At 53.0% G+C, this 27,851-nt stretch overlaps 1 protein-coding gene and 1 long non-coding RNA gene across 11 annotated transcripts in view; one reads left to right on the top strand and one right to left on the bottom strand.

Moving 5' to 3' along the window:
• ATP2B2 (ATPase plasma membrane Ca2+ transporting 2) overlaps positions 1–27,851 on the bottom strand; it is a 373,765-nt gene that overhangs the window by 160,807 nt on the left and 185,107 nt on the right. For 6 of the 10 annotated variants that reach the window (XM_038565653.1, XM_038565639.1, XM_038565646.1 and 3 more), the window contains exon 1: positions 15,205–15,347. The exons of 3 other annotated variants lie outside the window; for them this stretch is intronic. The gene's annotated coding sequence lies outside the window, so the exon portion shown is untranslated. Of the gene's footprint in view, positions 1–15,204; positions 15,348–27,851 lie in introns of those variants that run through there. One more of the 10 variants, XM_038565643.1, reaches the window with a different exon arrangement.
• Positions 21,153–27,851, top strand: part of LOC111091241 — a 33,628-nt gene continuing 26,929 nt past the window's right edge. Inside the window, exon 1 of the long non-coding RNA XR_005374614.1 lies at positions 21,153–21,242. This is a non-coding gene — a long non-coding RNA (uncharacterized LOC111091241). The remainder of the gene's footprint in view (positions 21,243–27,851) is intronic.

Raw genomic sequence — 27,851 nt, 5'->3', positions numbered from 1 at the left:
CTGTCCCTTACTCCCCTCCACCCCACTGGCCTCCTCACCATTCCTTGAATCCAGTGAAAATGCCTCAGGGCCTTTGCACTGGCTGTTCCTGCCCAGAACGCTCCTCTCCAGACAGCCATGTGGCTCCCTCAGATCTCTGTTCAAATGTTCCCTTCCCAGGGAGGCCATGCCTTGACCCTGTCTTCAAAACAACTGTTTCCATCTTCCTTCCTCTGCCTTCTATTTCTCCATGCTCCCTGATGTGCCACCCACTTATGTCTTTACTTATTGTCGCTCTCCAGCCCCTTGATTGCAGGGCCACAAGGCAGTGAACTAGCTCGTTGTACTTAGCGTGATATCCTCAGTGTCTGGAGCACAGTAGGCCCTCAGTAGGTGGCTGTTTGTGGAGCAAACAAATTCCTCCCCATTCCTGAGGTATGGGTGATTATTTTCTTTCTATGAAGGACTTTAACATTCCTTCAGTCTGTGGTTCCCAAGTGTCTGTTCATAATCATCCCTTTTGGTCTCTCATGAAACAGATCTGCGGACCCTTCCCCAGGACTAGATTCATAGGTTCTTCACGACCTGCTTCCCCTCTCACCATCTCTGGCCCTTTCTAAAGGGTCCACACACCAGTTGGGACTTACCATGGCCTCTCCCTTGCTGTCTGTCATCAGTCCCAAAGCCCTGTCAGCTTGCCTGTCGCCCATCTCGTGGCAACCTGCTCTTCCATTCTGCTCTTGCTCACCTGGATGCCTGACCAGCTTCCTCTTGGGCCTCCAGCCCCATCCTTCCAACTCATTATCCCCAGGAGGGCCACGAGATCTTCCAAATGGGCCAGTCTGATCACATTATGCCCCAGCTTAGAACTGTTCAGCCCACTGCCCTTGGCTTGGCCTGGCTACCTCTCCGGCCGAGCACTCACCGCCCCCGCCTGGCGCCTTCTGCTCTGGGCGGCTGGTGGTGGCTTCCACCCCCGCTCAAGCTGTGCTTTTGCCTGGAGCACCATTTCTACTTCCTACCTTCCTTCCAGTTGGCTAGCTCTTATTTATCCTTCCACTCGGCTGCCATGTGAGGACCCTTTGAGGTTGTTCCCTGATAGCCCAACAAAGGGCTGGTGCGTGATGCCTCCTCTGGGCTCTGGCATCCCCGAGACTTCCCCTAGCCTGGTTGATAGCACATTCGTTTGCAATGACTGGTCTCCCTGCCAGACCCAGGACTCTGGGACTGTGAAGCGACTGTTGTCATGGTCAGGCTTTGGAGTCAGGCTGCTGGCTGGGTGCCCTTGGGCAGGTCATTGTTTGTCTCAGAGCCTCAGTTTTCTCATGTGTACAATGGGGATAATACATGCCAGAGGGATGTTGTATTAAGTAAGGCCTGCAAAGCACTTAAAACAGCAGCTGTGTACATGTCAGTGAATGGCGCTCTGATTCGGAAACCAGCGCAGGAAAGAAGCCCAGGGGGCTCTGACCTGTAGGTGCACCTGGCTGCCCAGAGTGTCCTCATGCATGCTGGACCTGCACCTGGTGGGGGCTGGGCTGGGGGACAGCACATCACCTTGGCCTCTCTGTGACTTTCTCCTTCCTAAGAAGCTTCTATTGGCTTCAGTTGATATTTCAAAATACATCTTCTTTGCTTTGGGGGTAAAGAAGGCATCTTTTCAGGTTCACCCTTTCTGCCCTTTTGTTTTCTCTTCTGACCTTTGAGTCCGTTTTCTGACTTTACCTTCTGCCCCTGTTTGCATGTAGCTTTTTTTAGCCGACTTTTTGCATCCAACCTTTTTATGTGGGCCAGACTCCCTGTCCCTCCTCTGGGTCTCAGGGCTACTTGGTTGGGGAGGGGTGATGACGTACCCTGCTCTACTAGGCCATCTACGTCCAGGGGCAAGGAGGGAAGTGCCGGCCCCCCGAGCACACCCGGTGCCAGACTGCACTGGGCACCGCATGCGCGCTGGCGCCTGAATGTGGTAATGAGGGCACGGAGAGGGCACATACAGCTGGTAAACGGCAGACTGGCAGCTTCCAGGCCCTTGCTCTCTGCACTAGTCTCTGCTGCCTCTCATTCAAAGACTGCTGAGCCGCCAGGATGGCCAAAGTACACTAAGGGACAGAGTAAGTCAGAGATAGGAGTAAAAAGATCCCACAGAGAAGGAACAAAACCTCTCTGAACTTCTACCTGCCAGAGAGTGAGAGAACAAACAAGAGAAGGAAACAGCAAATTGCCAGATTTTGATGAATCTCAGCTGAAAGGTAAGTTGCACCAGGATTTTCCATACCACTAAGAAAAAAAAAGCACTTCCAGTAAAACTAGGGCGTGCCATCAGTTGCAAGATATATCCTGGACTAGGGGACGTGAACACGTGGGGAAAAATGTGCATCCCCATATCTACAAAACAGGGTACTGACCGTGGTCACATCAGGTGAACTTGGGATATTGGGGAGAGGAAAAGACTCCTTTTGCAGTGGACCCTTTTGTATCTTTTAGCCATTTGTCTCAACAAGCATGCCATTAGTTTTGTAATTCAAATGACAACAGTTTAAAAAAGGTAAACAGGGTTTTCCAAGCGTAGCTGCCTGGTTTCCTTTCTGGCCACCTCATGGGCTGGGGACACAGTAATTGGCAGCTATGGGTGCCCTGCTGGGGACTTGGGTCGGGGAGGGCAGGTAAGCGCCAGGCACGATCCTTCCAGAGCTGGTCTGTGTGAGTCTAATCAACAGAAATTTCCCTTTATTAAGGCCTGGCCCCCAAACCCATCATTAAGGACTCTTCAAGCCTGAAAGTCCACAGTGGACCACAAACAATGTGACAAAGCCCAATTTCCCAGAGAACAGGACAGCTGAGAGCTCTTCCTCCCAGACTTTCCTCTGCTTTATTCTGCTTCACACCGTGTTACAGGACCTACAGACTCATCTGTCCTTTACTGCCCTCTGTCCAGCCAGAATGTAAAGGGTAGGAGACCAGAGATTGCATGGGTTTCACTTAAGGTTGCACAGAAAGGCTCATTAAAGGCAGGTGGGTTGAGTGTGGGGTTCCTGCATATCTGCCTATAATCATTTCTACCCCTCCTGTAGCCTACCCAATGCTAAGTCAAGAATGAAGTTGCATGAAACAGAAAGCCTCCCCCATGCTAGGCCCTTGAACCCAACAGTCAATGAGACAGACAAGCTTCCTGTCCTCAAGGAGCTGATTGTCTAGCGGAGAGATGGACAACAAACAAGGGAATAAATAAAATGTGGTAAATGCTGTTAAAATCCGGGTGCAATGACAGGAGAAGCTCTTTCTAATAGATGAAGGATGGCCTCAACGGGGCATTGTCGCTTAGCTTGATGAGAAGAAACCTATCAGGTAAAGAGAAGGAGAAAAAGCATTCTAGATGGTGAAACAGCATATGCAAAGGCCCTGAGACAGGAAGGAGGCTGATGAGTTTGAGGAATGGAAAGGAAACCAGTAAGCTAGAGAAGAGTGAGTGAGGAAAGCGGAGTGGGATGAGCTGCCAAACACTGAGAGGCTACGAAAGGAGGCTGGGTTTTATTCTGTGTATCATGGGGAAGACTGTAGAGTTCTAAGCAGGGAGCACCAGTCTGATTCATATTGTTAAAAAGAGTCCATCTGGCCACTTAGGGAGAACAGATGATGGGGCGGGGGTGGGGGGGGTACAAGAGAGAATAAGGGAGAACCAGTGAGGTTCGCCCTTTCATTTATTCAACATGTGTTTATTCAACAATGTTTTAATGAAATCTCTGAAAAACACAAAAATAAAACAAAACCCATCAGCTAGGGCATGACTCCAGAGATCCAGGGTCTGTTGCCTGAGAGCTTACAATAACAGGAGAGGAAGGAAGGTCTTCCTGAACAAGGAGACATTTTTGTGGGGTCTTGAAGGATGGCTAAGGGGTGTTCCAGAGGTGGGTATAGCTTGGACAAAGGCTCAGAGGTGAGGCAAAAGGTCAGTGTGAATGGGAGCTGTACTCCAATTTGTGTAAATGACTCAATTCCTGACCTACTTAGTGGATGAAGTAATTCACTGATAAAGAAGTGGTATGAAGGTGAAGCATGGAGGAAGATGCTGGAAGGGTAGGTGGGGGATAAATCACAGATGCACTGAATGGGAGTTGAGGAGTCTGGGCTTCATCTGCTTGGCAGTGGGGAGCACTGGAGGCCTTGACCAGATAGCAGCAGGTCAGATGGGCACTCTGAGAAGGCGTCACTGGGTGGCCTGAAGGAGGCTAGGGCAAGATTCAGGCAGAGAGGGTGAAGGGGAGTGCAGGCTCCTTTTCCCATTCTGATTCTATGAATAATAATACTAGTAATACCTACAAGAGATACTTCATAGAGCTTCCTGCGAAGAACGTCAGGCACTGTTCTAAGTTCCTGACAAGTATTAAATTATTTAATCTGCACAAGAACCCTATGAAATAGGTACTATTGTTTACTTCCATTTACAGATGGGTAAGACACAGCCAGGGGAGGTCACGTGCTCAAGGTCACATAGCTAGGAAGCACTGAGGCTGGGAATCAAGCCCAGGTTTCCAGGCCCTAGAGTCTGCTCTTCACCACTGCCCTGTATTGTCTTCTCCAATTTAAACCCCACAATTCTGCATTCTGGGATTTCATCTCCTTGATAGAGAAAAGCCCCTCTGGACAGCACCTTTGGCTGCCCTCAATGTACATGAACTGACCAGCTCCCACTCCCAGCCCTGTGGGAGCCCAAGTGACCAGGGGCAAGTCCCTGCACCTCTCTGAGGGTGCTGTGTCTCCCTCTGTAAAGTGAGGATAGAATGCCATCCTCACGGGATGGACACGAGAACTGCATGTCACTAATTGGTGTCATCACAGTAGCCGCCAGGTGTGGAGTAGGGGCTGGGCAGGGTCTTTGACTCACATCTTGCACAATCTCCACAAGGGCTACAGCCACCTCCCCTGCCAACAGATGAAGACACTGAGGCTCAAAAAGGACCGACAACTCACCCCCAGAAACACAATCTGGCTGAGTTGGGATCTGAATTACAGTTCCCTCAGTAGGGCCTAGGAGGTGCCTAAGGCACTGAAGACTTGTCTCCTCAAAATGTGGACTAGTGTGCCTCCAACCCAAGGAGGGTTCCTGGGGTGTCTTTTAGGTAATGAGGACAAAAAGCAGGGATGTGGCTGATTCCTGGGGCCCGGGCCTGACACTGCTGAGGGGTCAGCCTCAAGGGTATCCTGAACGTGCTCCTGTGCACAGCTGTGTTGGGGACATGGGCCAGGTATGGATGGTCCTGTTCTTGGCTTGGGGTCTGGCCCAAGGCCTCCCCCTTTCTCCTGGAGAGTTGGGGTATGTGAGCTTTGAGGGCTGGATCCGACATCATGAGGTTGTCCTGGGCTTCTGGACTCTCTGCAACCTCAGGCAGCTCTGTTCTGGGTCTCAGTTTCCCCTTGAATCCAGAGGGCACAGCAAGATGACAAGGAGCTAGGCTTCCTCCCCACTCTGCCTAAACGACTGGCACTTCTCTGAGACCATGTCTCCTCCTCTCTAAGTGGGCCCAGTCCCACTTGGGAAAGGTAGAGGAAGGTCTGCTGGCTGAGCGCCTAGCCTAGCACAGGGAGCGCTTGCTTAACAAAAGCTGCTATTATTATTCCAGGCTACCCCAAAGGCTGCTGTGAGGCTCAGGGTGGGAAAGCTTGTAGGCCACTTTCCAACACTGGAATTTGCAATCATTTTTAGCTGCTGTGGTCCCACAGTAGAGGTTTGACTCTGGAGTTCAGAGAGATTCCCTGGAGAAGCTTCTGAGGTCCCAGAGCAAGGGAAGTTGTTGGAATTCCCTTGTCTTGAGGCCATCGGGGCAGACTGCAGCCCCTGAAAGGGCAAAGAAACAGTCAGGAACAGCCCTGGACCCGAATGTTCAGCCACATTGGGCGTGAGCACAGGGGTAGCCGAGGCCCCACACTTCTTCCTTTACTAGCCCCATTGTATAGATGAGGAAACTGAGGCCCTGTGAGGTACAAGGACTGTGGTGAGGCAAAGTCTCAGACACAGAAGTTACTCATGGTCCAGTCCCCAGGCTGGGCATCTTGCACCTGGGCTGCCCCGGCTCCCCAGTGACAGCTGTCTCTGGAGCTGATTCATCTCTGGGCTTAGCAAGGAGCTCGGCACATGGCCTGGTATGGACCAACTACTCAGCCAATATTGGTTTTATTGATTTACATTCTCTCCCTTCTTCAAGATCCTCTGAGCTTGGAAACTTGAAATTGGCTGGAGGTGGGATGGGAAGAAAGGCCTCATTTTAATCTGAAGTGAGTCATGTAAGTTGATAAATTTAGAAGTGGCCTAAAGAGCTCTTGATCTCCTGCCTTCAGATAGTTGCTACAAAAGACTCGTTCTCAGCAATCTTTGCCTTGCAAATGCACATGTCAGTGTGGACACTGTCATGCCCCGCCTGGGTCCCCCTCACGAGCCTGTGGAGCAGGTACCCGGGTCGCTGGGCTGTTACACCTTCTCTGCAGAACTGCTTGAGCTGAACAGGGGCTGCTGTCTCAGGCTTGCTCTGAAGGACCTCCACCCCAGACCCACATGGGGATGCGTGCACACACACATGAGCTCCTTCCCTCCAGCCCTGTCCCTTCCCATGACCTTGACTAGCAGCAATGCCTGGGCAATTTTGAGTCTTAGACATTTAAAGTCCTTGGAGGGCACATCTGGCCCCAAAGTTCTTGTTCTAAAGATGGAAACTGATGTCCAAAGAGGGACTGTGTTGGGTCCAAGGTCACTTGGGGCGTTTGTCAGGGTAGGCTACACCCAGGTGTCTACTTCCCTACTCTCACTCCAATCCATTTTGTGGCCCTGGCTCTGCCCAGGGCTGGCTTCAGCCTTGGCCAGGGCTTTTGCTCTCTCCAGGAGGGAGTTTTGCTGTGTCAACTCTGCAGTAGCCACCCAGAAGGCCAGGAAGTGCTGGCTGGTAGGTATGCAGGGTGGTTGGCAGGCTCTGCTGACCTTGAGCATGACCCAACTCAGCCCCTTCCCCTATACTATGGTGAACAAGCAGAAATGTGAAGGGAGAAGGAAAAGGTTTCTGAAGAGAGCCCTGACCCAGAGGATGCCACATCTGGCTGCAGCTTTTTCTAGAAACCCACCCTCCCCGGGCTAGGATCCCTCTTGCCATAAGAATCAGAGTCCTGGTCTGACATGGGAAAGAAGGTGATATTGTGCTGGGGCCTGGCCACTGGGGAGAGCCATATGTGTGACCTTGGGAATATCCACATACCTCTTGGCCTCAACTGCTCTAACTGTAAAACAAGTGCAGTCTGTATTGTTATTATTTTATTGAGCTCAGGGTCTATTTCAGCTGCCATTTATTGAACTAGAAGACACTCATTAGAAGTTCATCAAAAAACAATTGCCTTTGCTTCTGCCAAGCATTGCCCTAAGCACTTTAATTTTATTTAATTCTTCTAGCACTCCTATGAAATTGAGACTTTTACAGATGGTGGGACTAAGGCACAGAAGTTAAGAAACTTGCACAAGGTCACACAGCAAGGAAATGGTAGGAGTTAGAATCCCAGAGTCTGTGACTTAAACTCCTCCCTCTACTATAGCCTTTGTTGTTTGTTTTGAGCTGCCAATTACTAAGCACTTACTGTATACAGGTATTCTGTGGTACATGATCCACACATAAGCTTGCTGATTTCTCACAACAGCCCTGGGAGGAAGAGGATACAAAGGCTCCTGCGTGTGCACAGAATTGCCCAAGGTCCTATGGTGACTGACCTGGGGAGGCCGGCAGGAGACAGGCTTATTCCCATCAGCTTGGTCTTTTATAGGCTTTTATCTTATTTACCATATTTCACTGAATCTAAGGTGCAACCATTGTAAGATGCATTGCTACTTTATATATACTTAAGAAAGAAAAAGGCATGACTGGTTCTACATGACATGCCAGCACCTGTAATATGTGCCCCTCTTTCAGAGATGTCAAAACGTGCATCTGGGAACCCACACAGTTCAGCTTTATTCACAACAACCCTATAAGGTGGGCGCTATCATCGTCCCCACTTTACAACTGAGGGAACCAAGGCTCAGTACCCAGGCCTTATATTTGATGCTACGCAGTCTTGGCCCAGACTTGGTCCTGAACCACCATGCTACATCACTACTAAGTCGGCCCACATGGGATATGCCCCCTGCCCCTGGGCACAGATCAGAATGCTGAGAAGATTCAGGCAGGTGAAGCCCAGCACCTCTTGCTTGAAACGAGGTTTTGTTCCTCACCCAGTGGAGAGGCCTCAGGCAGACTAGGGGATACCCCCAAAGGGTTTCTCAAGGATCCTCCACCACTCCACAGCCTTGACAGAAAAACATGACAGCTCAGCTTCCTGTGCCACACTTGAGCTCTTGCTCCAGCCCAGCAAAGCAGGGATTTGAGGAAGCCAGGCTGGAGTGAGCGCCTCTGGGGTACCTTCCCTATGCCCTCTGCAAAACAGTCCCTGGGGGTGGCCAGATATGGCCCAGTGGAGCAGCCCCAGGCAATGTGGAGAATGACATTGCTTTATAGGAAAGCTGTCCTCAGGGTGGGCATGGGAGCCCCAGAGATACATGCTTCCCTCCTTTGAAGCTATATGGCTCATGGACCCAAATGAGAGTCATTCGTTCCCGGCTTCTTCCCACAGGCTCTTCCAACCTCGTATTCCAGTACGGCACAACTTCCCTGAGTCTTTGCAAAGATTAAATCCACCTGTCTGCTTTTCCTGGGACTAGGACTTGCCTCTTCTGAGGCCATCTTTAAGGAAGCCCTCTACAGGCCTTTTTCCAGAAGTCCCTGAGCCAACTGCACACTTTGTATCACTTTCCTAAATCCTTATATGACAAATAATAGTATGATGATAATAACACTATTCTTATCCTCATTTTAGAGATGAGGAAACATTCTCTGAGCCTTCAACAGGACCATAACCGCAGGCCAGGCACTTTAGCTGAATTCCACTTGTCTTTCATGGCATCTGGGAAGGTGGATACTTCTATGGAGAAGTACACTGAGGTTAAGTCACTAGTTCAACCACATGCAGCTATTTAAGGGTGGAGCCACTTGGATGAGACTCGGAATATGCAACTACCTTCCCACACATGAAATGGACAAATATTTGTAAAGTGCTTGAGGATATATTTTAGTTATTAGTAACGACTATTACGCTCAGCATTTTAGAACTTGGCAATTACCCCACAAGCTTAGTGTTGCTGTCTCCCTTCTCCAGATGAGGACCACAAGGTCTGCGGAGCGTGAGGGCAGAGATAAGAAAGCACTGTAGGCTCTCAACCCTGAGCTGCCCAGGTCTCCTGGCCTAGCACAGCCCCTTCATACCTCCAAGCTCCCCTGCCCACCTCCAGCTTTTCTTTCTGGAGCTCAAGAGCCCCCACAGGATGTGGGTCAGCACGGGACTGGCTAGAACTCCTGCCCCATGGGTTTCTGGGTATGGATAGCCCCCAGCCAGCTTTAAAAAGTTGGAAAGGAGAAAGAGCACCAGAGACCTGGGTTCAAATCCCAGCTGTGCCCCTCACTTGCTATGTGACTCCGACATGTTCTTAGCCTTCCCCAGGCCTTGGTTTCTGTATCTGTAGAATGGGAATTTGTGAGGAAGAAATGACTTACTAGCAGGAAACTAGTGGAATATTAGTGATTGCAGGGGGGAGCTGAAAGTGTCTCTCCTCAAATTCATGTCCACCTGGAACTTCAGAATGTGGCCCTATTTGGAAATGGGTCTTTGCAGATATATTTAAAGATCTCAAGATGAAATCATCCTGATGGATGGGCCCCGTGTCCAGTGACTGGTGTCCTCATAAACGGAAGACAGGACACTGAGACACATAGAGAAGAAGGTTGATGTGTGGGTGAAGAAGAAGACAGAGATTGCAGAGATGCACCTATAAGTCAGTGGGCACTCAGGCTCACTGGTAAGCACCAGGAGCTGGAGATGAGGCAGAGTGTGCAATCTCCCTCAGGGCCTCCAGTAGGAACCAGCTCTGCTGACACCTCGATGTCACATGTCAGAGACTAGGTTTCTGTTGTTTCAAGCTACCCAGGTTGTGGCCATTTGCTACGGCAGCCCACAGGAAACAAGGAGCGGTTATAAGTGTGACTGCAGTCAATAATACCTCAGCCTTGCAGTGTCTCAGACCCTCGATCCCGAGGGCCAGCTGGCAGGAGAATCTGCTCTCACTGAGGACACAAGGCAGGCAGGGATCACCACCACCTCTCTCAAGGGGAAAGCGTGAGACCAGGGCACTGACATGACTTGTCAGACATGTCAGACACCACATGCATACACACTTTGTGACCCATCCCTGACCGAGCTGGGCCCCCAACCCGGCTCTCCTGACCCTGTGGCCCAGGCCTCCTCTCCCAGACCTGGGGGCCTCTGGAGCCTCAGGGAGCGCAGCTCTGGCCTCCTTCGGCTGCCTCTAGTAGGCCAGGTCATCTTGCCCTCCACTCCTCTGATCCTGGAGCGTTTTCCTGGATTGCACAGGATGCATCTCAGGTCTTGGAAACACTCCCTACTGCAGACCACGGGTGAAGCCCTTAGCACATCCCCTGGCATCCAGTAGGTAGGTTCTCAGGGGTTGCTGCAAGCATCACCTATTCTATATTGTCGTCATACTGCAGCCCTCTGAAGTGGGCACCTATGCCCATTTTACAAGATCAAAACCAGGGCTTGAAGAGGCAAAGGGATTGACTCAAGGGTCAAACTCATCAACAGCCGAGGTAGGCTTCAGACTCACACCTCTCGATTCTCAATCCAAACTGACTCTCGAGCTCCACAACTTCCATTCACTGAGCCACCAATGCAGGCCATACCCCAAGCCCAGCACTCTATGTCCATTATTTTCCTCACTTGCCCCCTGCCACAGCCTGCAAGGCGGGTACTATTACCAACCCTTTCCCAGATGTGGGAACTGGGGTTCCACCCTACTTACTGCCTTAAACTCCAGAGCTTTGCTGTCTTCCCCATCTATAATCACCACTGACTGTCTTGGTCCAGGGGCACAGTCTCCCTAGATATTTTCTTGTTTGAGGTTCCCCCTGGAAGGGAGAAATTGATTACTGCATGTTTAGTGTTCTGGCTTTGGACAGGGCAAGGTGGGCTGGGAGGCCCAGATTCCAGGCAGGAGACCCAACCCTGCCTCCCACATTGCTCTGTGTGTTCCAGGTGGGGCTGAGGAAGAAGCCTTTCCATCCTCCCGCCCCACCCCACAAAGTGTGTATGCATGTGGTGTCTGACATTCACATCCCAGACAGCTCTGCCGCAGCCTGGGAGCTAAGGGGGGTATTGAGAGGACCCGCTGTCCACCTCAGGGTCCCCCAAGTCCTCAACCTTCACCCTGCATCTATAACATGCCAGCTGCTTCACACTATTACTTAGAAGCTTCCCAGCAGCCATGCTTGAAGTCTGTTCCCCTTCTGGAGGGGGGAAGATCAAGGTTTACAGAAGATGAGCCATTTTCCTCACTATCATAGAGCTGGGGAGAGCTCACCAGCACGACTCAAACCCAAGGCTCGGTGAGTCTCTTAGGAGCACCCCTCCCAGCCACACTGCTGAGAAAGATAGCCTTGTTTGCCATGCGAAGGTTGAGCAGCCCCCAGAAGGGCCTGATTAAGCTGTGCAGGGTACAGCCAGAACCTGGTGGTGTGCTGCGGACTGGAGAGCGGGAGGCTTGAGTGTCAGTCTCACTTTGCCCCCCAATTGACCTCAGTTTCTCCAGATGTGGCAGGAGCCAGCCAATAGCATAGTGCCCAGGTTACCCCCAGACCTGAGAGCCTCTGAGCTCCCCCAAACCTGCTCTCACTGGCCTCAGCTCCCCCGGGTATGAAGCTAGAGAGATGAGAACTCTAGGACACCTATGAAAACACAGCTCTCAGGACCTCCTGAATCATTATGTGGGGGACCCAGAAATTTGCCCTCCACCAAGTGATTCTTTAGGTCCACTAATGCTTGAGCCCCACCAGCCTAGAGATTTCCCTTCTTTGCTTCCCCTCTTGACCTTGGTCAATTGCAGCAGCATGGTGTTCCCTTGCTCTGGCCCCAGGCCCTGATGCCCATCACACCTCTAAGCACAGCCCTCCAGAGTGCTCAAGGTTCTCAGACAGCTGTGGGGTAAGGCAGGGCAGGGATAGGCATGCCCAGGGTACAGAGGAGACTGAGGTGCGGAGGGACAAAGCCATTTACCCAAGGTCATACAGCTGATCAGAAGTAGAGGCTGAGTCTGGTGCGCTCATCATTTTAACTTCGAGTCAAACATCTGGGGAAAACCAGGAGTCAAACAAGGCCCCTGCTGCTTCACGCCTGGGACCTGAGCAAGTTGGTAAGATACTCTACTCTCCGGAAGACACAGTGTGACCTTGGACAAATCCTTTCACCTGGCTGGGCCTCAGTTTTCCTGTTATGAATGGATCCAGGCCAGTTAACTTTAGAATGCGCACATCTGCTTTGGCTTTCTAGGTGACATCAGTTCCATGAGGAAAAAGGCTGGTAGAGCTGTCTAGGACATGGCCACATATGCCCGGGGAGGACTCTGCTTTTACCCTTGGGAGACTCTCTGGACCCTTTCTTGGAGCCTCACCCCCAAATTCCAAGTTCTTGGGCTGTTGGTTAGCACTCTAAACGAGCACTCTAAACGAGCTGACCTCATGGAGGAAGGGAGAGGAGGGTCTAAGAGGGCAGGCAGGGAAACTGATGGCCTGGCCCGCACCCTATCTCTGCCATGTCCCAGCTGTGTGACCTTGGGTAAGTGTCTCCACTTCTCTGTGCAGCTTCCTCGTCTGTGGCACGGGAATAACATGGCTATGAGAGGCCCCGCTGATGCAGAACAATTAGCTCAGTGAGAGCCAGCTGGCTTATTATTTACCCAAGTTTCCTGACCCATACCTGTGCTAGGTGGGGAGAGTGGGCGAGGGGGGCCCCAGCATTTCAGTTTCTCTACAGTATAAACCACAGGCGGCTTTTCTGATCTATGGTCTGGAGAGGACTCTGGGGGCTGCTGGCAGTGTCCTGGTCCCCAGCTCTGCAAGACTTCACACCAGTGTCCTGGTCTCCTTATGCCAGTCCAGACTCCTGGTAGTCTGGGCTGTGGGCAGCAGCTACTCCTGCCCCCTCCTCTGTCCCCTTTCCAACTCCAGGCAGCCTCCTCTGCAGCACGTCAATAACACAAGATGGCCTTTCCTGAGCCCAATCACAGTTCCCTGGGAATCTGGACTGGCCCTTGCCTGGCCAGTATCCCTCTGTCCTCACAGGGGGACTCCTGAGGGGCAAGCCTATCCCCAGTGCCCAGAGAGGCACCTTCACTCCCACGGGAGATGCCTGGAACCTGAGGAGTGGATGTGTGCAGGCGGCATCGGCAAGGTGCTGCATCTGTGTGCCTGGGCCATCTTCGTACATATGCCACCTACATTCCTTCACCTGTGGGCACATTCCAGCATGCTGTGTGCCTGCTAATGCCAGACAAGCATGCAGATAGCATTCGGGACACCACATATGTGTGCTTGTCATTTCCACATGGGGGCCAGCCCGCACATGGCCACATGCCACATTCGTGGCTGCTGCAGGGCACCGTGTGCAGGCCGGTTAGCCCCTATGCAGCCGACTGCATTCCTCTGTTAGAGCTACACACATGTGTGGGTATGCCAGGTTCACAGGTGCACGTGTGTGTGCATGATGCATTCATGTGCATGTGGTAGTCTGCAGGTGAGCAGGTGGTCTTCAGGAAATTGAGTTGTAGCCACATGTGCTGAGATGTATCAGTGGGCACAGGAACTCTGTGTATATGATTTGAACACATACAAGACACTACTATGTGTACTATATTTGTGTATGTGCATCTGTGCAAATCTGTGGCTGTGTATGTACCCTGATGAGAATGGGACTGGAGGTACAAAGGTAGCTAAATAGCATGGGCCATTTGTATCTCTCCTGGGCTTCCCAGCACCGGTCCCCCAGAGCTGCGGTTGCCCCCTCCCTGCCACTGCCCCTTCCACGAAGTTAACAGGCAGAGGCCCCCCGGGGCCTGCGCTCCAAGCCCCTTCCTACTGCACACGTCAAAGGAGAATTTCTCCGGATGGCGCCTGCAGCTCCTGGAAATGCCCCAAACGTCAGCTCTGCCTCCTCCCAGCGATTTGGAGGGCAGTGCAGGCGGGGAGGGGACCCAACTCTGCGCTGGGCGAGGGGCACTTAGCATCACACCAAGACCTCTGATGGCTGAGCTTGCCTACTAGCTTACCCTTCTGAAGGTCGAGCCTGGCTGGGCCTCTGTGTGGGGGCCCCAAGACCCCTGGGGGCACTTCCCTGACCAGGGCAGGCCAGCCACACAGACCTCTCCCCATACAACTTAGTTGGGCAGAGGGCAGCCTGGGAATGGCCACTGGGATAGAAGGGTGGCTGCCCATAGCAGCTCATCCATGGGGAGTGTAGAGACCCGCTGATGGGTTTCCCAGTCCTGATCCTGCAGGGGGCAGGGAGGAGCCCCAGGTACCTCGCTCTCAGCCAGAGGCCACCCCAACTAGCCTAGCCGAGGAACTGGGCTTCCAGGGCTGAAAGTGCCAACTCCACCACCCAGCATGACTGCTGCAAAATGGCCTGGCTATCCCACTCCTGCCCCCCTTCTGGCCATCTTGGGAACCGGGGGGTCTCATCCCTGCCACCACATGCTTTGGCAGGCCCGACCTGGTGGTCCTGGTACACAGCAGCCCACCTGCCAGGAGGACCCTCTGTGGGAGCCTCCCTTTGCCTCTTTCCTGGAGCCTAGTGGGGGCCAGGCAGGAGGCACCCTGTAGTCCTCTGTGTCTCCCTGGGACGAAGCTCAGAGGGAAGAGAACCTTGCCCCCTGCTACCGGTTTGCTTGCTGGTCCTTGCATAACATCCATCGGGGGCATTTGCTGAGCAGAGGCTGCCGGCATTCTACCTGAGACCGTGGGCATCTGCCTGCCTAAGGCCCCCCTGCTCACGTCCCCAGCACCCCAGTCCTATCCCCCAGCACACGGACCCTCACACTAGTGTCTCCCTCGGCGGCGGCTCCCAATGCAGCCTCAGCTGCTGCCAGATAAACAAGCCGGGTCCCCCCCCCCCCCCCCACGCTGCCGCCACCACCATCAGCACTGAAAAAAATCAAATGAAATGAAACAAAATAAAATGGGTGAGGGAGGAAGGGGAGAGCGGAGTGGGGCGCCTTTTATTTTTTATTTTCTCATGCTGGGGGATGCCGGTACTTACTTGGCTACGAAAATCACCACAAATCCGGCACGGTTTCCAGGCGGGCAGCCCCGTAATCGCGGTGCGGCAGCTGGTGCCGCGGCTGAGCCCGGCCAGCGTGCCCGGGTCCCTCTGCAGACTGTACCATCCTGCCCGAGCAGGTGGGGGGGCGGGGGGGCGCAGGCGCCGGCGCCGGCTTCTAGGAGAGCATCTCGCTGGCAAAATGCAATCTCGGGGGAGGCAGAGGCCGCCCCAGCCGCTGCGCTGCCTGCCGGAGGCTGGGGGAGGGGGCGGAGGCCGGAGGACGAGGGAGGGACGCGGGGAGGGCTGGTTCTGGTGGGGGACTGGGGGAGGAGAGTGGGGGCGGGGGTGTGGGCCGAGCCACCACGGTGTTGTTTGCGGTTTTAATTCCTCCCGTGGGGTCAGGAGGAACTGAAGCTGGCAGCGTCCCAGGAATATGCCCGCTCCCCCGAAGTAGGAGGGAATGTCAAGGGCACGGTGAGGGTAGGGTTGGGGCTGAGCCGGTCGGAGGGCGTCCTGCGACTGGTGGTGGGGGGTGGAGAGGGACAGGGGAGGGAGGAAGGCTTGGCTCACATGGCCCCCAGTCATCCCCTACTTTCGGGGGGACTCCTTCAGGTGTGCAGGGGGCTCTGGTTTCCCCCTCTTTTTGGTCAGGACACCCCCAGACCTGGGGGGCGGCAAAGGTCACAGAGGGGGATCGATGAACTCAACACAGACTAGACGTACCTGTGGTTGCAGGTCCAACACAGCAGAGCATGCACTGAGCTCCCTACTGCCATCTAAAAACTACCCCTGCAGCCCCACCCGCGGGGCCCCCACCTGCCTGGGGGCTGCAATTCTGGTGGAAGCCCCCCCGCCCCCACCGCCAAGAGGCTGTTTATCTGCTCACAGATGCCCACTGGCAGGGGCATCTGCATATGCCTCCTGTATCCATATAATCTACAAGGACATCTGTGATGAGTTGGGGGGCTGTTTATGTTGGGGGGCACTGACCATATTCCAGAGACTCCAGGGACCCCTCACGAGAAGTCTGCAGGAATGCAATCCTCCCAGCCAGTTGTCCACTTCTTCCTGCCTTATCTGCTCCCCTTCTAAGTCCAGACCTGCTGCCCCTTTAAATCCAGACTGGTGGGAGGACAGAGCTAGGAGCAAGGTTAGGAGGTCATAGTAGGTGAAGGGGCTTCTCTTGGATTCTGAAGCTTCCCTCTCCAGGGTCCTGCCTCCTCCAGGAGGGGCCCCCTGCTTGGGAGGAGGGCACCGAGGGTGGAAGGACCTTCAGGACCGCCGTCTCAGGGTCTCAGGGTACCTGTCAGTGTGGTGGGGGACCCATGTTGGGGGAGTGGTCAGGGTTGGCGGTGGCCCCAGAAGGCAGCTCCAGATTGAAGCTGTCCCCACCCCCTGCCCAGTTCTGAGCTGCCCGCCCAAGCCTGAGCGTCCCGAGCTGCCTCTCCATCCCTGGGCTGGCACAGAATATCAATTTGTCTCGTTAAGCTGAAAGTCTGCACTGCACCAAAATCAGAACCTGGCCGGGCAGAGGGGCCGCGGGAGGCAGAGAGCTGGGAGTGAGCGGCAGCGGCAGGGCCTCCATCAGCAGGGCCATGCTGATACCCCTTGCTCTTTATCCCCGTGAAACCACCAAGGGGTCCCCGTCTGCTCCTGGGCCAGGCAGAGTGAGATGTTCAGGGAGGATGCTGAGAAACTAAGGACGCTGAGTGTTGTGCAGCCCTGGGCTCCGCTGTGCCAGGCAGGGAAGACGCTCAGCTGGGGTTCTGACAGAGCAGCCCAGGACACAGCTGGGAGAGGCTCTTGCCCTCACCCATAGCCTGGCTCAGGGAGCTGCCACCTTGGCCCCTTCTTGGCTGTATAGATGGGGGTCTCCACTGGTCCCCCTCCAGGGGAGACTTCTAAGTTAGACTCTATCACAGGAGGGGCCAAGCCGAGAGTGCCCCACCCCTTCCCCAGGGTCTAGAGGCAGCCTCTGTCCTTCAATACAGGGTCACATAAAAGCATTCTGAGATGGCCAGGCTGAGGGTGGGCCAAACGGCAGAGGGTCAAAGGCCCACCGCAGCTCACATATGGTCAGAGCAAAGGTATCTGTGCCAGGAATCCCACCATTATTTTGGTGACGTCAAGGGTGGGGTGGGGTGGGCAAACCACTTATCCTGATTACAAAGCAAATAGCTTCACAAGGGACCGGTTATGAGCCACCATCTCCACACTAATCATCCTTTCTGTGTCCTGCACACTTTATAGTTTGCAAAGGCCACTGCAAAACAGTAAGTTGTTTGATCCTACCGCTAGAATGATTTCTATGAGCATCTGAATTACAGGGAGGAATTTGCAATGTCGAGACCAGGACCAGGTCTCTCAAGCCAGGAAGGGGTAAATCAAACCCGTAACCTAAGCCTGAGGACTCCAAGCCCATGGCTCCCTGTGAAAGCATGGTGTGGCCTGTTGGGAGCCCCAACACTCGTCCACTTGAAAGTCCGAAGTCCTGCCTGTTCACTGGTTCCTGTCTGGGGTAGGCTGTGCCTTCACCAGCAAACACCAAACTCTCAGGAGCTCATGGGTTTCAGTTCCCAGAATCTAAGACTAGAACTGACACCTGGCTGAGCTCCCATCTCCTTGGCATTTCAGGCCCTGAAATTGTACTTCACCCTCAGCACCCACAGCAAAGTTACAGGATACGCCCTAACTTCTAAGGCAGCCCAAATGTTGACTAGCATAGTCTGAAAGTTTTTTTTAAAAATCATGTTTGGCCCATGAACTCCTATTCATCCTTCAAAGTCCAGTTCAAATGCTGCTTTCTCAGATAGTCCTTCCTGATTCCACCAAGAAAATCAATTAATGCATCTGGCCTGGCTCTGACCACACTGTATTGTAATGGTCTACACATCTGTCTCCCTTGCTGAGCTCTGACCCCATCAGCTGTGTCTCCAGAGCCCCCGCCCCCAGCATGTGGTACGTGCCACAATATAGGTTTGAATGAATATGCTGCTGTGTGATTTTGATTTATCAAATGTCAGAACCAGAAGGACCTTCCAGGACTTCTATCCAACTCTCCCATCTTACAGTTGAGCAAACTGAGGCCTCAAGAAAGAATGTAAGTGGCTGGCTTGCCCAAGGTCATCTGGCCACAGAATTCATCCCCTGCCCTGCCCCCTGTACCTCCCCTTCCTGCAGCAGACACACCTAGGGCATCTGGTCTGTCTTTCCAGGATATGTTGGGGGACAGAGGGTACTGGGCAGGCAGAGGTATTGTGAAATCTGACAAACAATGGTGCTAGTGTTGAAACTCTGGGAAGGCTGGAAACGACAAGTCAGGGTGACCCATGGGGAAGAGGGGCAAGAGGCAGGAGGCTGGCCAGGAGGATTACTGATAGCTTCTGCCTGCAGCATGATTTGGCTTATGGTCATGGTGAGAGTTGGGGGAAGGTATGAGAAAAAGGGCAGGGGTGAAGGAAGAGTCAGCTCAGTCTGATTTCCAAACACTCTTTGATTGACCAGACCATGTTTTGGGGAACAAATCCCAGGACCAGAGAGTAGTTGGGGTAGAGGGTTAGTCTACCTAGGGATGAGAATGGGGATGAAGCCGGCTGATGAAAGCGATTTGCATAAGGGAGACAGATGAGGTAGGTCCAGAGGGGTCTGAGGGAGGTGGAATCAAATGCAATCAGAGGCCAGCTGTGTCCTCTCTGGGAGACTCAGGTTCTCTTTTGCTTCCCCTCTTGTAGGGAAGCAGGAACAAGGGCACCTCTGCCCTTGCCTTGCCCAGCTCAGGGTCTTCTGACACCTGGGCAGGGGTCCTGGGGCGGGTAAATTGCTGTCACAAAGAGATGCCGGCTGGATCCCTCAGAGGCTGAGAAGGTATTTCCAAAGGCCCCTCACATCCCTGCCTTGTCTGACCTTCACACATCCCCTTGGGGAGATTGCGCTTCTTCCCATTTTATAGAAGAGAACATGCAAGAGACCTTAGTGACTTGCTTAGGAGGCACAGAGCCAGTGAGGGCCAAGGTCAAGATCTGAGCCCAGATCTGACCCACTACAGCTTTAGACCTTTCCCTCTGTTCTTTCCTAAAGTTACCCAAATTTGAGGTGCATGACTCAGGCTCTACTAGGATCATGATGACCTTGAAGGACCACAGAATGTGTGTCTGGGGACCAGGCAACCCAGCTTGTCCCAAGTCTCCCAGCCACCTTGGGGCCCTACACCCATTCCCGCCAAGGTCCCAGACTTCCTCAGCCCACCTGACCTTGGGCTGAGGTTTTGTGGCAAGTCAGACAGATCTGGGGTCAAATCCCTGCTCTTTCATTTCCTGGCAGTACTTGGCAAATGACTCAACTTCCCTGAGTTTTCTCATCTGCAGAATGGGGACTTATACCTATTTGGCAGGGTCACAGGCTAAAGGAGAATGGCAGCTGTTATTAATAGGGTAAATGCAGAGGGTGAAATGCTCCAGGAGGCCCCTGGGAAACGTTGGGGTGATAGGACTCTTCCCGCCCCTCTTCCTGCTGGATGATGGTTCTCAGATCCTCAACCCTGTGGAGCTCCGACAGGGCTGGCCTTTGAGACCCTGACAGTCCAGGGCAGTCTGCTGACCTGCAAACCCAGGCTCCCAGGTCCTGGCTGCTCCCACCGGCTCTTGCTCCCCCAGGGAGGAGGGGGTCAGCCTGACTTATAACTTCAGCTGCCATTCCTATCAATGTCCTATCTCACGGGGGTGAGCTTCACAGCATCCTGGGAGGTAGGTCCTATTTTTCATTTCCATTTTACTGATGAGGAAAGTGAAGTACAGACAGGCGAAATGATGTTGTCCAAAGTCATATGGTGAATAGGGGCACTGAGGCTTGAAATCAGGACTGCGTGAGGCCCCATACTGAGCCCAGGGACCCCAAGGGAGGTAGGTTTGAACGAGGTCCAGGGAGCCATGGGACTTAGAAAACCTGAGCCCAAAAGGTCTACCCTCGCCTTTCAGTGGGGCAGGGCAGGAGCGTGATGATGGTTGACTTTGCTGCCGCTCTGTGAGGCCAGAGGTTAGGAACAGGGGCCAGTGAGGAAGCTAGTACTTTCTCTCCTGGAAGAACACATAGCCAGGGGAATCAAGAACTATTCTGGGAGGACTCCCTGGGGGAGGTTGTCTTTTCCAGGCCTGGGCAACATGGTCTCATCCCTTCGGTTAATGCACATGCAAACGCACCGTCCACTCCCATCTGTCAATCCTGCCTCTTCACCTTGGTCTCCCTGCTTCCTCTCCTGCTCTCCTCCCCCTGTTTACATATCCCTTGCACCTTAGAGAGCTTTCTCAACTCCTCTAAATCCTTTTTGGCTCCCCTGTGCTCCCAGCATAAAACCCAAACTCATTCCATGGCTCATGAGGGCCAGATGAGTATTCCAGACCCCTCCCATTATCTTCCATCCACTTTCCTCACACTAAGCCTCTCCTGCTCTCACACACACACTCACATTTCCATGCCCCTGTGTCTTTGCATGCACCATTCACTGCCTGGGATGCCTTCCTTTCTCATTTTTCTGCCTGGAAAACTCCTACTCATCCTTTAAGGCTCAGCTCCAGCAACTCCTCCTCTCTGATGCCTTCCCTGCTTTCCCCTCCATCATCTCCAGCCCCTAAGAAGAGTTTCTTGCTATTAACCTTTTTATGTGCATCTGTCATATCCATCAGGCTGAGGAAATCCTTGGGGATAGAAAATGGATCTCATTTGCTTGTTGTATCCTCAGCACTGGGCACAGAACCTCAATAATATTGATTGAACCGAGGAGTGCAGGTTTGTTGAATGAAAAAGCAATTCCCCTGGTGGTTTTGAACTGGTATTTGCATTTCTCTGTGGCTCTGGAAATATTCTTTGCACTTGCTAGAGGTTCTGTTGTAAGCGTTGCTGTTTTCTGAGCCTGTCAATGAATGGTGCTCTCTCTGCATGCCCACTTTGTAAAGGAAAAAGAAGACCTGAACTTCACTCTGACGTCTCTCAGTGATGTCTCTTCTGGGACTGGGATGCTTGAGCCCAGAGCTGAACTCAAGGTGAGTTGAGCACCCAGGGAAGAGCCCCTATCCCTAAATGCTCCCTCCCAGCTACCTATAGTCTGACATTTTACCGCTAGTAATTCATTTTTGGGGATTATTCAGTCTACAAATATTTATTTAGTTCTCACTGAATGTGAGGTACTGTGCTGGGGTTCCTAGTGAACACGTGTGTGTGTGTGTGTGTGTGTGTGTGTGTGTGTTTTCACTCTTGCTGGAAGACTGTCTCCCTGGAGAAAGAAGATAAGGAAAGAGGAAACAGAAGGAATAGGGACGATGGACCTAGGACTGTCAGGAGAAGGGAGGAGGGCATTTGTCATTTGCAGAGTGCCTACTAGGTGCCAGGCACTTAACGCAAGAGCTGTATTTACTCCTCATCACAACCCCAAAATTCAGTGTTCTCAACTCTCAATTTGAGGTGAAGAGCAAGCCCAGAGAGGGTGAGTGGCTTGCTTAGAGGAGCACAGCTGTGTGGCCTAGGACTGAGCATTCAAACCTAGCACAGTCTGCCCCAGAGTCTGCCACCTCTCTGGATGTCCTCCTGCTGAGGAGGCTGTGGGGCCCAGTAGGGAGAGAGCATTCCCAGAGAGGATGGGAGCCAAGGGTGACAACTGAGAGTACCTCAAGCTGAGAGGCCCACCTGCTGACTGACTGGACAGCTGGACACTGCTGGGATTTTGGAATCAATAGGAGTTAGGGACTGAAATGCGGCCATCCTCCCTGCCAGTGTGTCCTCAGGGAGGGTTGCTGGTTAGCTGTCTCTGCTGAGAGCTTTCTTGTGTGCTAATGCACATGTCTGTGCACACACAATTAACCTGCTTTGTGGACAGTCTCACTCCCATTTTACTGATGAGGAAACAGATCTGGAGAGTGGAGGGGACAAGTCCAGGATTACATAGCTGGAGGCAGAATTAGAGCCTAGATCTTTCCTGGAAGGCTCACAGAGGAGCAGTGGGGGTGTGGGCTCACCCCTTATGAGGTTTCCAAGCAGCCAGGGCTCTGAGGGGATCAAAGCCCTTGCCCTGTCACTCAAACCCTTTCCCTTTGGGAGCTCCTCTGGCTCAGTCCTCCACTGCACTCAAAGATGGCATGAGGCTGGGGTGGGTGCAAAGAGCTTGGGAGCTGGAGCCCCATGGATTAGCTCAAATCCTGATGGGCTGTGTGATTTTGGGCAAGTCTGTCGATCTCTATGGCCTCAGGTGTCATGGGCTTCCTGCTTCTCCATCTACTTACCTGTTCAGCAAGTATCCACTGCTGTCCACTACTTGCCAGGTTCTGTGCTAGGTCCTGAGGATACAGCAGAAAAGCTCATGGTGTCTATTCTCAAGAGGATTTAGAGATGGATGTGAAATGAATGCATAAATCAATGTAAAGTGATAAACAGTATAAGACGAAGGGGCAAAGGCCATGAACACACTCCACAGGAGGACCTGCCATCCCTGGTGGGAGTGGAGGGGGGAGTTGCAGAAGGTTTCCCCAAGGGGGGGGGTGGTCACTGAGCTGGGGTCTGAAGTCTGAGCAGGAGCTCACTAGGGATAAGGAGAGGTGGTGCTTCTGGCAGAGACCCTGAGGCCGGAAAGAGCTCAGCAAGGCTCCAGGAACCAAAAGGAAGCCTGAATGCCTAGAGGCGAAGAGTGTGAGCGAGGGGCAGGAGATGGGTGGGGGACTTATAGACCACCCTCCGGACTTCTGTCCTTATCCTGGGAGCAGAAGGAACCTCAGAAAGATTCTAAGAATTAAACAGAATGAAGAAGACGAGGCTCCTAGCAAGGTGCCTGCCACATGTTAGACGCTGCACCACGGTAACACTGCACCTTACACGGGTTCATTCAGCAAACCATGATTGCGGCAGACTCTGAGCTGGGGACCTATCAGCAAGCAGGAAGGGGCCTGCTGACACCGAGGCATGGCTGCGGGGACAGGAACATCTGTGGACACTTAGGGAGTCTCAGATGTGCTGGAACCGAGGGAAGCCACCTGACGGGGGCGGGGGGAGACTGAGGCCAGGAGAGGCGAAGGCACCCCGGCCCCTGGGGGTCAGGGGTGATTGAGAGATAGCTCTGTGTCCAGGGCTCTCAATCTAGTGCTCCCTCTAGGACCCTAGACTGCCATAACGGTAGCTCCACTTGAGGGCCGCTGAGCAGAAGAGATGGCATCGATACGCATTATAAATAGTAGTACCAAGACGTGACGTTGCCTGGACAAGGACTACATGCCAGGTGCTGTTTGTTCTAAGAACTTTTCATATTGTGGCTCATTTAATTCCTACCCTTTAAGGAGTTAGTACCTTCCCCATTTTACAGATGATGAAGCTGAGGCCCAGAGAGGCCATATGCCCCAGAATGAAATTGTCCAGCTGGCAGGGGTGTTGGGACTTGAACACGGACCTTCTTCCCTACCCTGCCATACGTATGGGGACTGCTTAGGCCCTGCCAGGGTGTCCAGCAAGTAGCTGAAGGGAGCAGGGTAGGAGTGGGATGTGGAGCTGAAGCTGGGCCTGAGGAGGAGGATGGGCAGACGAGCTTTCTGCCTTCAGAACACAGGGAGTGCTGATGCAGCCCCAGCAGCCTTCAAAGGCATCCCCATGGGGGTACCCCACTTTCTCCCCAGAGGAAATTCCCTTTGGGATCTGCCTGTGAGGCTGGTTTATGTGGAATCATGGTCCGCTGGGGCTGGGAGGAGCTGTCATGCCCCTCCATCAGACTGATCCTTCCATTTTACAGATGGGGATCCTGAGGTCCGCACAGGGGCAGCCACCTGCCTCGGACATAGCACAGCAAAGCCAGGGCTGGGAGGCCAGTGGTGGCTCCAGGGCAGCCCTTTCACCCTGTAAGAACCTCCTCACACCCTGGCCCCCCACTCCCCACTCCCATCACTTTGTGGGACCACTTTGCTCGGAACCTGTCTTTATAAGATATGGTTCCAAAGAGTAGCTGCACAAAGGGGCCACGGCCACCCCCAAGGGGACCCTGCATCAGTGGGGATTTCCAGGCCCAGGTGGCCCACTCCACACACAGGCCCTCTGTGACCGGGACTGCCCTTCAGGCTGGGCCAACTCTCTCAGTACAAGGCCACCGACAGGTTACTCCTGGATGTGAGACTAACTGCCAGGGTCAGGGAGGTGTCTGGCTCTCTCAGGCCCTCCTTCCTGTCCCCAAGCCTCCCTGAACTGGAACCCCACAGGCCAATGTACAACAGTGAAGAACAGGAAGGAAATGGAAGGGTCTTGACAAACTGTAAGGAGCTTCTCAGGCACAAGGTCCTATTCCTTTCTGGGGCACACAGCACAGTAGAGCAGAGTGCTTAGGGGTCACAGAGGTATGGGATTGAGTGCTGGCTCTGTCATTTACTATTACGTGGTCTTGCGCTAGTCGTTTTGCCAATTAGAACCTCAGTTTCTAGATCCGTGAGGTGGAAATAATCATATAATTGATCTGGTCTTTGATTTCCAATAAAATGAGAGAGAATATGAAGGTATCATGGATTCATTTCTTCAGCATTAATTGAGCACCTACTACGGGCTTGGCAGTGTAAGGACTGTAGCCTGGAACTGGGCTTTTTAGGAGGATTCTCAACTGCAAACAAGGGAAGAAGGGAGGAAAGGTTTGGAGGGCCCTGTAGGGTGCCAGGCAGTGCCTCTGCCCTGGTGTGAGGGGAAAGTGGTGCTCCAGCTCTGGGCCCTCCCCATGTGGGGGTTGCCTCAAACCTCTCAAGACTTCTCTCAAGCATGGCGACCATTTCCTCTAGGACTTGTTCAGGCCTCTCAGCTCCAGCCCCATAGAGGAACCCACCCATGAATCCCTGCCTGAAGGTTTAGCCCTGACTCGGGTCCCAGCACTACCCTGGCTGGAGGCTGCATGTTATATGGCTGGGCTAGGAGCTCTGAACCCACACACATCTGGGTTCAAATTCAGGCAATGCCACTCACTGGCCGTGTTACCTTGGGCAAGTCACTTTACCTTTTGGAACCTTGATTTCTTCATGAATAAGCTAGAGATAATGTCTACCTCAGAGGATGACACTGAAAATTAATTGAGACACTGTATGCAAAATGCTTTGCCTGTCATGCACAGTTAATAGTAGCTTAATATGACCCACAAGCCCCTCTTTTATTCCCTTGAAGCAAGCAGGACATTGGTGTCCTCTCCTGGGTGGCTCGGTGCGGTGGCTTCCTTGCACAGTAGTGTTCTAGAGTTCTCATACTGGCTCCTGAGGGCCAATGGTGCGTATAAGTGATGTCATGCTGGCAGCTGTGATCTGCTGGGGAGCGGGGCAGGGAGAGCATTTATACCACAGAAACTGGCAAACACTACAAAGGGCACCTACATCCCTGAGAGCTGGTTACGAAATGCTCACCAGCACACCGCTGAGCCCTCGGCAGGAGCTCCACACTGCTGCCAGGCCCACTTCTGCTCTGGGGGCCCATTTCTGCCCCTGGCCTGCTCCATGGACTGTCCTTGCTCAGCCCAGCACTGGTAACATGCTCTTGGGACTTCTCTCCTATTCTCCTGCCATGGGCTTGCCAAGGCAGGCGACCCTGCCCAGAGGGATTTCAGCATCTGATGGGGTGAGCCTGGTGTAGCACTGCCCTAGAACACCACTGGCCGATGACCTTCTCTTTTCCTCTCCTTCTTGCCACTGTCAGGGCTGAGCCCTTCCCAGGCTACCTCCTCTCAGCCTCCAGCACTGCCTTCTCACTCAAACGCCCATCCCTGGGGGTCAACACCACCAGTACCTGTTCCTCTGATCTGCCCATGTCCGCTCCTTCTTCCCTCCCGTAAGGCTGCTAGCTGCCTGCAGACTCCTGCATTTGGAGACAGGTGACCCGAGGCAGTCCCGGTCCTGCTCCTTTCTCCCTATGTGGCACTGGGCAAAGCTGCTTTACCTCTCAGAGACTCGACAACAGGGACAGTGATAAATGTCAGGCTCCTGCCATCGGTCAGGCGTGGAGCCAATGGCCTCACTGGCAGTCTCATTCCTTATTTCCTCATCTGAAGGATGGGGACAATAAAAGTGTCTCCCTTGCCCCACCCCCATGCCCCATGGAACTGCATGGTGATCGCAAGCAATAGCTTTTGTGAAATTGGTTCAGTGACTGTAAAGTGCCATGCTCATGCTGTTATTCTACTTTGAAGGGCAATGCTTGTTTAGATCTACAGGTTTTAGAGAGAGAGTGTGTGTGTGTGTGTGTGTGTGTGTGTGTGTGTGTGTTTAATGCCATAGCCATGTTATTTATAGTCAGCTCCCATACAGGTTTTTATCATTCCTTGCCTGCTTGGCTAAAAATAACAAATGACAAAGGTCATGTCTGCTCCTACCTATTGGAGGAATCTACAAAGAATGAAGCTTTTGATGCACTGACTTGCGGAAGTGAGAACCCTCCTGCTGGCCACAGCCCCTAGAATTCCTCACCAGGCCTTTCTGGCTTATGCCAAAGGGGCGGGGGGCAGAAGGCGAGGGGCAAGCTCAGGTAGGTCTGCCTGTCTCTCTGGGCAGGTGTCCCAGGTCCTGGTTCCAGGGGTACAGCATGGGCCTCAGTTTCCCCATATTCATAATGAGAGGGGTGGAGTAAGTAGGCGCTGAGATCAGGATCTCCTGATCCTAAATGCAAAGGTGCTCTAGTCTTATTCCCTCCCCTCTACTCTGTACCACTGTGGACTCACTGAATATCCACTGATAATGATAATAGCCTTGATGATTCAAATGATCAGAGCCAGTATTTGTGGAGTCCTGATGACATGCCATGCACATGCCTTTAGGTACCTTTAGATGAAGTAAACTCACGGACTCTATGCACCCAGCCAGGGAAAGGAAACTTGGCATCCCCATCTGACAGATGAGGGGGACAGAGCCACGAGGGCAAGGTTGCATGTGTGCCAGCTGACACCTTGCAAGGACAGCTCCAGAAAGTCACTGGGTGTCTGTGTCCTGGGCATGTGCTCAGCCCCAGGTACAGAGCTGGGAATAGCAGGTAGGAAGACACACATCCAGAGCTTGCTTTCCCCATTGCTGAGGGAACAGTGGCCCCAGGTACAGAGACTCTCACACAGTGTGGGGGAAGTGGCAGTGGAGGAACAAAGGAATGGGGCTGCTCGGAGGAGGAGGCCTCCCTGTGGCCCCGTGGAGGCACCAGCGAAGAGCTCATTTCACCTGGTGCTTGGCAGTGGAAAGGTGGAGGGGAAAGCATTCCAGATAGTGGTCACAGTGAGGGTGGAGCAGGGCTCAGTTGCCAGGGCAGGACTGTTGGGGAAAGTCAGGGGTGTGGGGTGGGAGGCATAGAAGGCACCTGGAACCCCACAGCAAGGAAATTAGCATGTTGCCTGTGGACCAGAATCCCCCAAACCTTAGCAATGGTGGTTTAGTTCTACAAGTATACATTTAAAAAAAAAATCAACTCCCTCTTAAAAAAAACATATACACCTACTTGGTATTATCTTAAGCACTTACAGCCACGAGATCATGGATTTGCTTTGCCAGTTGTATTTTTCTCCTAGCACATTAAAATAAGTGCGCAGCTATTAAAATAGAAAGGATGCACTTGTTCACTCCCCAGAATGGTGGCCTGAGTGTACCCTCTGGGAACCACAGCTTGGCCTCAGCCTGAAGGTG

The sequence above is a fragment of the Canis lupus genome, chromosome 20 (genome assembly GCF_011100685.1).
Source record: "Canis lupus familiaris isolate Mischka breed German Shepherd chromosome 20, alternate assembly UU_Cfam_GSD_1.0, whole genome shotgun sequence".
Lineage (NCBI taxonomy): Eukaryota > Metazoa > Chordata > Mammalia > Carnivora > Canidae > Canis > Canis lupus.
This window is presented reverse-complemented; position numbering and strand designations above follow the sequence as displayed.